This window comes from Pygoscelis adeliae, unplaced genomic scaffold (genome assembly GCF_000699105.1).
Source record: "Pygoscelis adeliae isolate BGI_AS28 unplaced genomic scaffold, ASM69910v1 Scaffold62, whole genome shotgun sequence".
Classification (NCBI taxonomy): domain Eukaryota; kingdom Metazoa; phylum Chordata; class Aves; order Sphenisciformes; family Spheniscidae; genus Pygoscelis; species Pygoscelis adeliae.
In genome coordinates, this window is record NW_008824401.1 from 5,288,988 (window position 1) to 5,297,414 (window position 8,427).

Consider the following 8,427-nt stretch of genomic DNA (forward strand, 5'->3'; position numbering starts at 1 on the left):
CCTTGCTTAAACTACATCTATATAAATGGAAATTTGAATTCTATAGTTTCTAATGTACTATCTTTGTGGATTGGTTCATTTTTAGGCAGGTTACAGGAGTATCTAACGCAAACATTTACATTTACTAAAAGAAAAAAAAAAGAAAAAAAAATAAAGTTACCAAAACCATTATAGACGTTATTTGAACACAGCATTTCAACCCTGCTGAATGCTTACATACTCTCAGCTATGTCCTTCTGGTCTCTTTTCCAGCCCTTTTTTTCAATACGTACATACCCTCACCCAGGTAAGCAGATGCCATTGACCAACACAATGACAGTCACTAAGTGCATTTCTTTCCCACGATTGCTTGAGTCACTCCAAAATTTTGCACTTGCCTAATCGTGGCCTGCTTTTCTCAACTTAGTTGTTTTTTTGGTTGCTGTTCAGTGTTTAGAAATCTTAATCTTTAGAGAAATTCGTTATGGTAAAGAATGAGAAAAGAAAGGAAGAAATGAAATTTAAATGAGCTCATGCCTTCTGCTTAAGCTCAAAGAAAGAAACTCAAACTTTGGAAATGCAATTTCCAGGTAAAGATGAAAGATCCCGTGTTATGTCTCTGTAAAACAGAAAACAACTGACACTTAGCAAGTTGTCCTATCTCAGACAGAAACAGTGTGGATGAATCTGGCCAGTCCACTTGCACTTCTCTTTCTGAAATCACTAATAAAGTTTGAGAGGGGTTATTTTTAAAGCTGCTCTTAGAGTGTTCCAGCTCACTACTGTCAGCTTCAGATCTCAAATGTAATTTGATTTATAATTACATTTTAAAAACTAGCATTAAAATAACATTAGAGGGGTCATAATCTGAACTTTTTAATAGTTAGGCACGTAGAATACATTTAGAAATGGATCTCCAACAGGATTCATCTGGAACATATTCTGACCGGAATTCCTTCCTTCAACCATTTCAGTACTCTGCTGAAGCTGGTGTGCCAAGAAGCCATTGTGGAGCCCTGTATTTCAGTGTTGTTTCAAACATAAACGGATTGAAATACACTGCCGGACATTTGTTAGTCGAAGTCTTTTCTTGCATTATAGTCAGGCCTATGTTTGTAAACACCGACAGGTGAGAGAGCCGGAGAATCTGGAATTACGCCTCTGCACTGAAAAGATGTACGTTACATCCTTTGTAAAATCCAGTTGGCTCCATTGCTCCTGAACTTTGGAGCAGCTTTAATTTTCTTAGCCTCTGTGGCACAGATTGATTAGGGGCGTTGACTTCTAGGAACTACTGAAATTGGTCAAGTTATGCTTGTGCCAGCCAAAACGCACGTACAGTGAAAAAGCAGTGGTCCCAACAACTGTTAATACATGGGTGTCAGCTGAGAACTACCTGTCCTCCCAGCTGTGCAAACAACTCAAACTGGCATTCAATGAACTTCACAATATTGTGCCTGTAGCTGCAAGCGTGGCACCTCCCGAACACAAGATGGGGTTCAGATGGGACACAGCCTCGTTGCAAAATTTGCCTTGTTCTCAAAGTCCGACCTTCTGATAAGAAGACTTCCCAACTAATCAGTTCCACACTGGTGCCTGACTACAACTTCAGAGGCAAAAGACAGACAAGGAATTCAGTTTCTGAATGCTAGTGCTAAAGTAAATGATCTAGTGAAAAAAAACAAACCCCCCCGCAAACAAAAAAAAAAAAAACCCAAAAGGCTGTGCCTTAAAACCAAGTTTGAAATTTTATAGGCTTTTACTCCATAATTTGTACTTGAGCCTTCTGTTATTTTTAAACAAATCTAATTTCTTACAGCTGTGAAATTTACATTTTAAGAGTGTCTAGTGGCCATGTGCATTAATTACTTTATTGTAATATTTTAATGAGTTTGGGGTTCAACTCAAAGAATCCTGCTTGCTGAATCCTTGTTTCCCCACAGAATTACACTAGAACCTGATTCAGTCACAACTTCACACACCCCGATCCAAACCCTGATGGACCTGCACAATATTTTCAGTTGTCTTATGAAGTCCCTGAACTTTAAAACTGGCTCCAAATTTTAGGACTTCTCACCAAACTAGCACTACCCTGAGTCAGGAGCAGAGCCAGGCTTTGAGAAAGTTTGTATTTAGAGCTGAACTTGCTGGCTGAGCCTGATCTCAATGGAAACAGGTAGCAAAATGGAAACTTCAGCTGTGACAGCTAACATTTGGGCCAATCTTGTTCTTAATGACACTTATGCAGTGATGCAAATGCTTCCATCTTAGTATATAAGACAAAAACATTTAGGGCTAAAAGATTAAGCCCCCCAAAGAGTACCTAAATTCACCAGGAAGATTGGAAATACACTACTGGAAGATGTCCACTTTGTGCAAAACAGTTGAAAAGCATTACAATATCCATACTTCTGCCACAGTATTCCCTTTATGGATTTTGGTGGTTTGTGTCATACTAAATTATTTCTTCTTCATCTGTGAGTGTGCGCAAGTAGTGGTGGGAGATAAGTAAAATGAGACTTTTTTTCAGGCAGTTTTCAGCCGGGACTTAGTAGTGTCTGTGCTTGCAATGTTGCAGGTGTAACTACTCATCTTGGGGACAGAGGCAGAAACCTTCATACCACTGAGGATCTCTGCAATTTGAAATGAAGAGATAAACCTTCTTACAGCATCTAAATGTACTTCAATTCTCTGAGAATAAGCTAAAGATGCAAATACATAACACACTGAACAACGGGTTCAAGTACAAACACAGATAAATGCAGGGAAAGTGGGACTGACTGTTTTAGTTGACTGTGGTAAGAGGTTCATCAGTTGTCAAGTGCAACTGCACACGCTGTACCCACAGAGTCGCGCTTGGAAATCTGACCATTTACGTCCACAACTCTCGCCTCTCTTTGCTAGGGCAAACGCAGAATTGTAACTTCATTGAACTACGCAGCTTTTAAAAAAGCATGTTTTTACATTACACTTACAATAAGAGCAACAGTTATTATTCAGTACATGCTTTTTATCAGATTGAAGATAAACTTTATTATAACTGGTGGAGATGGTATCAATGATTTGTGGTCTATGAGAATTCTATAATGAGAAATGGTAATCTGTCTTGGGGCAAACAATATAGTTCTGTTTACTATGCAATTAACAATATTAAGTCAAGATTCTGTATCTGATAGCTGAAAATAGGGGTGGGTAGGAAGAAACTGGAAGCACTGGGAACTTTCACAGGACAATTATCTGAGGGCTATAAGTTATTTATGGTGCTTTAGCCTGACATTCTCTCTCATCCTCACAAAAACGTTCCTCGCTGCTCCAGAGATGTTCACTGTGAAAGTATCCAGACTGTAAGCAGTTTGGGGCAAAGCCAGAATCCCTCCTTGTTGCAAGTACTGAACGTACAGGATAGTGCAGTAATTTCAGTTTCACAAAAGCAGCAATAAAATCACAAAAAAAAACCAAAAATAGTTTTACTTTGGAAAAGGCATGATAATGAACCAACAAGAATGACAAAAAGAGGAGACCTAATCTCCGATTCCTGGCATAATTTGGTGTAAAATAAATACAGAGTATCTCCCTGTGTTTAATTCCTTCTTTAGTTTTATAGACTGAGTCCCATACCTTTGTGCGACTGAAACCTTGTATTTCTTGTTTACTCTTAGACCAGCCTTAAGCAACCACCATATGGAGCTGCGAACACCACAGACACAGCAGAAACAGTCCTTAACTAATGGTCAGAGTAAATTGTATTGGGAGTCAAGTGGGGCCACTTTCAAGGGGCTGGTTAAGACAAGGGCTGACCTATAATGGAGCTTCTCTGTAAAACAATACATTTTTTACTTTATGTTATAAAGTACAGAACCTAAGTATGATTGACCACAGAAATCTCACTGCCTTTTTCTGGTCTGTTCCTTAGCCGTACACATGCAGTCCAGCTCTTTTGGCTCTGATTCTACAGCAGTAATAATTTTGAGGTTACCTCAACAGGAACTTGGGCAGAGCTACGGCACAGCGCTGTCGTAGAGAACAAGCAAGACCTATAAAGTACTAGGGTCTTTCTTGCTAAATTGATCTTCAAAAAAAATAAATCGAATGATCGCATTCTTAAACTAGCCAATTCCATTTGTAGCTCTCTGGAAATGCGATGCTCCACAGAGAGCTCCATTGCACCCAGCAGGCAAAAGCCACATTTAAGACAGCATGACGCACCAGCGCTCTGGCAACCAGGATGCCACAAGGAAGCGACTGCTTCTGGCAGCCTCGCAGCCCCTCTCCTGCACCTCTCGCCCTTAAGGATCGGTGCCTTAAATTCCCATATACGACTGAATAATAACGTCTGGCTGATCCAGAAGATTAGCAGCTTATTCCACCTTTGTTCTCTGCCTTCTTTTAAGACGAGCAATGAATGACACCACAGCAGGCATAACCCTCTGGCACAAAAGCTAACAAAATTGTAGGATGTTTTAAGGAATGATGTAAAACTTCACAGAGTTTTAGAAGGGTATTCCTACACGGAATCTCTATATAAACCCTTGGGTTTTATATGCTACACGGAAGGGCTCTCAAATTCTCTTTACTTTCCTGAACACTATGATACAAAATCAGCGTCAAATGTCTGCAAGAGCAACCTCTTTAAAACTGATAAAAATACAAACAGTTTTTATAAAGTGTGCAGTAAATTTGGGGGTTTCCTTTGCACAAGATAACACTGAATCAGAGTTTCACAGCAATAAAACAAACAGATACAGTAAAATTAAATGGGAGGAAAAAAGTGATGGGAGTATAAAACTTCATGTTCCTGTACGTAGTATGCCAGTTATTGGTGGAAGTTACGCACAAACTCCTACTTTTTAAAAAACTACTGTTTTGAGGAAAACCACTCAATAATTGATATTTATAGGGCTTAATTCCTTTTTCTGAAGAGGTCCTGGGTCTGGTCATTGTTCATCGCTATTGTTCAAAATTTACTCCCAGATTAAGAACTTCTCCCACGCTAATAAACAGGTATAATAATTTTCTCCAGAGAGCAGTTTTTTTCTTTCAGTAATTAGCCTACTTAAATATTTTAATGGAACTACTGACGTACAATAGCACAAAAGGTCCTCTGACCATAATATAAAGTGAGAGATGAGATTCCTAAAAAACTTTTGTATGAAGGAGGTCTAGGATTTACAAAACCTATCAAGCAGACAGCTCTAAAACTATTTTTAAAGGTCATAAATTAGGTACTCTCTTAAATGTAATTCAATCATCCACTGTTATAGGAGCTTGATTCTATTAGTTGTTCTATGCGTTTTACAAAACAGAACTCCATTAACATTATTCACTTATAGTTTCCCTCTATAAGTGGATATTCTGCTCAACAGGCTTTAAGTAGATTCCTCCCCCCCCCCGAAATTGCTATTAAGCATACTTTTACTCAAAGGGCAAAGTAGGCATAGGATTATGCTTGTACTTCATGCAAAGGATACATTTTCAGCAATCTGAACCACATTCCTATGAAGTAAAAATACTCTATATAAGCCGATTGTTTCTATCCCTCCTAACCTTGCTCAATAAGGACTCTATTCTGATCTTTTGAGTTACACACAAGTTTTCCAATTTGGCTGAATAAAGGTATCTTGTTGGGCAGCTTGATGAGCATATTCTGTGTCTTGAATTCTGACCTTGGCATGTTCAAGGTGGATCTCAATTATAAGATGCTGCTCAGAGGGGAAAAAAATATTTTAATTTAAAAAAAAAAAAAATCAGGATTTATTTTACTTTCTTCAGTTAAACAATGCAGTACGGAACTCCTGCTTTTATATACTTTGCTTTAGTGAACCAGTGAAAATACAAACCTTGATAAAGAGACAACAAATATATAGCCACAAGTTTTTCAGAGCAATTTTCCTAGTTATATTTGAGCTTCAGAAATGTCTACTATAGATCATTCATCTCTGATTTCATGTTGATTTCACTGTGAATAAGTGTGTGCCCTCACCTCTCGCAATTTAGATGACTCTACTCTGAACAAGATAAAAAATACATGAGTACATGCAGAGGAGCATAGTGCTGGGCCAAACCACATATCCCATAGCCAGTCTCAAAGGATTTTAGCCACCTTGTGATGTTGAGCCGCATGCCGCAATAATCTGACACCAAAGACCCTGACCCATTGTAATGGTGTAGTTGTAACAGCACAACCTGTACGTAAAATTGTGTATGTCTAGAGAGCCAAATCCTCCTTCAGCTGGTTACCATATTCTACGTTCATGTCTTACTTCTTAAAACAGGACAGATGGCAGAAATCATACACTGTTGTTCTTTTCATTGGCCATGCCAATCACAGATAATCAAGTCAGTCAGTCACCAGCAGATACTCTTTTCTCAGAGGAAAGGGTTGAATTTCATCTGACCACTGAGCTTCAGCTTGAATTTGAGGTTCTAATTTTCTTCTGGTCTTAGCCCATTTCTGTCTCGCTCTGGCACACACTGCCCTAGTAAGTACATTTATTACCTCAGTAATTCCTCTGGGGGCTGTCTCACTTTCGCTTTATATCTGGACTCATATAAGCATCTCCCCATTTTACAAGGAAACATTTATTAGCCTCTGATAGGAGTTTCCTGTTCCATCATGCTGAATCCCATTGTCTATTATTCTTCAAAAGCAGGCTAACAAGTTGCACACTCCTGGGCATCTCTCGCTTGTGGCATACGAGCACTGGCAATGCAGCGCAGGCACGAAGAAGGTACACGGGGGACAACCAGTCATTCTGGGTTTTCTTCCAATCCTGTTTGCAAACCCTTGTTCAGCTGGGTACACATGCAGTCATATGGGACCCTTACACTGTGGTAGCATTCACCAGATACCAGTGGCACTGGGTGGCCCAGTAATTTCTAGGGTGCCCCATTCATGCTCCTTGTTCACGCCCTTGGGACCAGTGCAGGAAAGGACTATGAAAGTCTCCTTCACCCAAGGATTCCTCAACTATGAGGTTGATCTTACTACTTTGGGACACTTCAACAGTAGAGGGTAAGCCTATTATATCACAAAAACAGGGATTTCTGCTGTAACTCCTCCAGTTCCCAACTAATTATCTTATTTGAGAACTGCTTATGGTTTTTTTCCTGGTAATTGTGGGTCATCACTGCATATTCCTATTTCTCCAGGTCCACCCTGCAAAACTCCTCAGTGTAGCAACTGTTTGCTAGAGCTGGTACTGTCCAAAAACAGTTCAGCCTTCCACAGTGTTACACAGGAAACTGGCCGTGATCCCCCGCAACCACAGCACAATCAGATCTTCAGAGGAGGTTAAAAAAAGTGTAATTGCTAGAAAATAAAATTGCATGGATTTACCCCAGCTGAAGATCTGGACCCACCCTAGGGACAAGGAAAATATTTCAATGCATAGTCTATTTTACTAGAAACAATGCAAAGTCTCTCATCCACATCAGCCTGCTATTTTTTACTTCTATGTAAGCAGACAACATTTGTATTCAGCTGCTCACTTACAAATAAAAAACATTTTTACATGGGTGGATTGGAGTGGCCTTCCCCCCCCCCCTTCTTTCGGTTCCCATTATTTTATATATTACACACATGTTCTGTCAGCGAAGCTCACTTTGTTATCTGAAACATCTGTGGTACCCTGCTGTGGAGAAGGCCAACACTGCTGCTGCTGTTGCTGCCTGTCTTTATTAGCCACTGATTTGCTGATGTAGTCCTCCGATGGCATGCAGTGCTCCGGTTCACCTCCGTAACACCGGGGCTGCACGGCAGAAACAACGGGATTCTGTGAACTGGCAGAGAGGTCCTGTTGGTTCACAATATGGCAGTTACCATCCATATGAAGATATGAAACCAAGGTTTCATATGTGCATTCATGCAAGCACCGATTTTTATATTTCTAAAGAAATGTATGTGAATTCCTATGTAAGCTGAAAGGATTACACCCTTGCAAAGAAGGTACATACTCATCAAAATGAGCCTCCTACTTGAGGCTCCCACAAGGTCTGGCTGTTGAGCAGCCGTATTTCTTATTTTTTGGCCACGTGAAAAGTTACCTGGATTGATCTCTTTTAGCCTTATTTTCAGGTGCTTTTTACAGTCATAGATAGTCCTGACATACTGCACAGTCCCATGAAACTCTCTGGGATCTACTGTTACTGTAAAGATTATTACCTAAGGTATATAAGAAGTATGGATTTCTTATGGAGCCATGACAAGATTTTCAAAGATCAACTTAAAGATGAAAAATCTGTCTGCGTTTCTTAAATAACATTTTTAGAGATATGACACTCAGGTCACCTGATAGGAAGTGAAGCTATTTCTATGTATTTTATACATTTACTTTCTGCAAATAATAGCACCTTGGTAAAATCAGCTTAACCATTTCCCCTCTGAAAAATCAAAAATGTCTTATCTTTATATGGATTTCTTGTGCAGCAGATGAGTGGAATATATACTCC

The 8,427-nt window shown here is 39.5% G+C and overlaps 1 protein-coding gene across 1 annotated transcript in view; it reads right to left on the reverse strand.

Annotated features, from left to right (window-relative positions):
- Positions 1 to 7,625, reverse strand: part of ZNF536 (zinc finger protein 536) — a 146,363-nt gene extending 138,738 nt beyond the window's left edge. Inside the window, exon 1 of the mRNA XM_009320282.1 lies at positions 7,581 to 7,625. The gene's annotated coding sequence lies outside the window, so the exon portion shown is untranslated. The remainder of the gene's footprint in view (positions 1 to 7,580) is intronic.
- Positions 7,626 to 8,427: the final 802 nt, after the last annotated feature.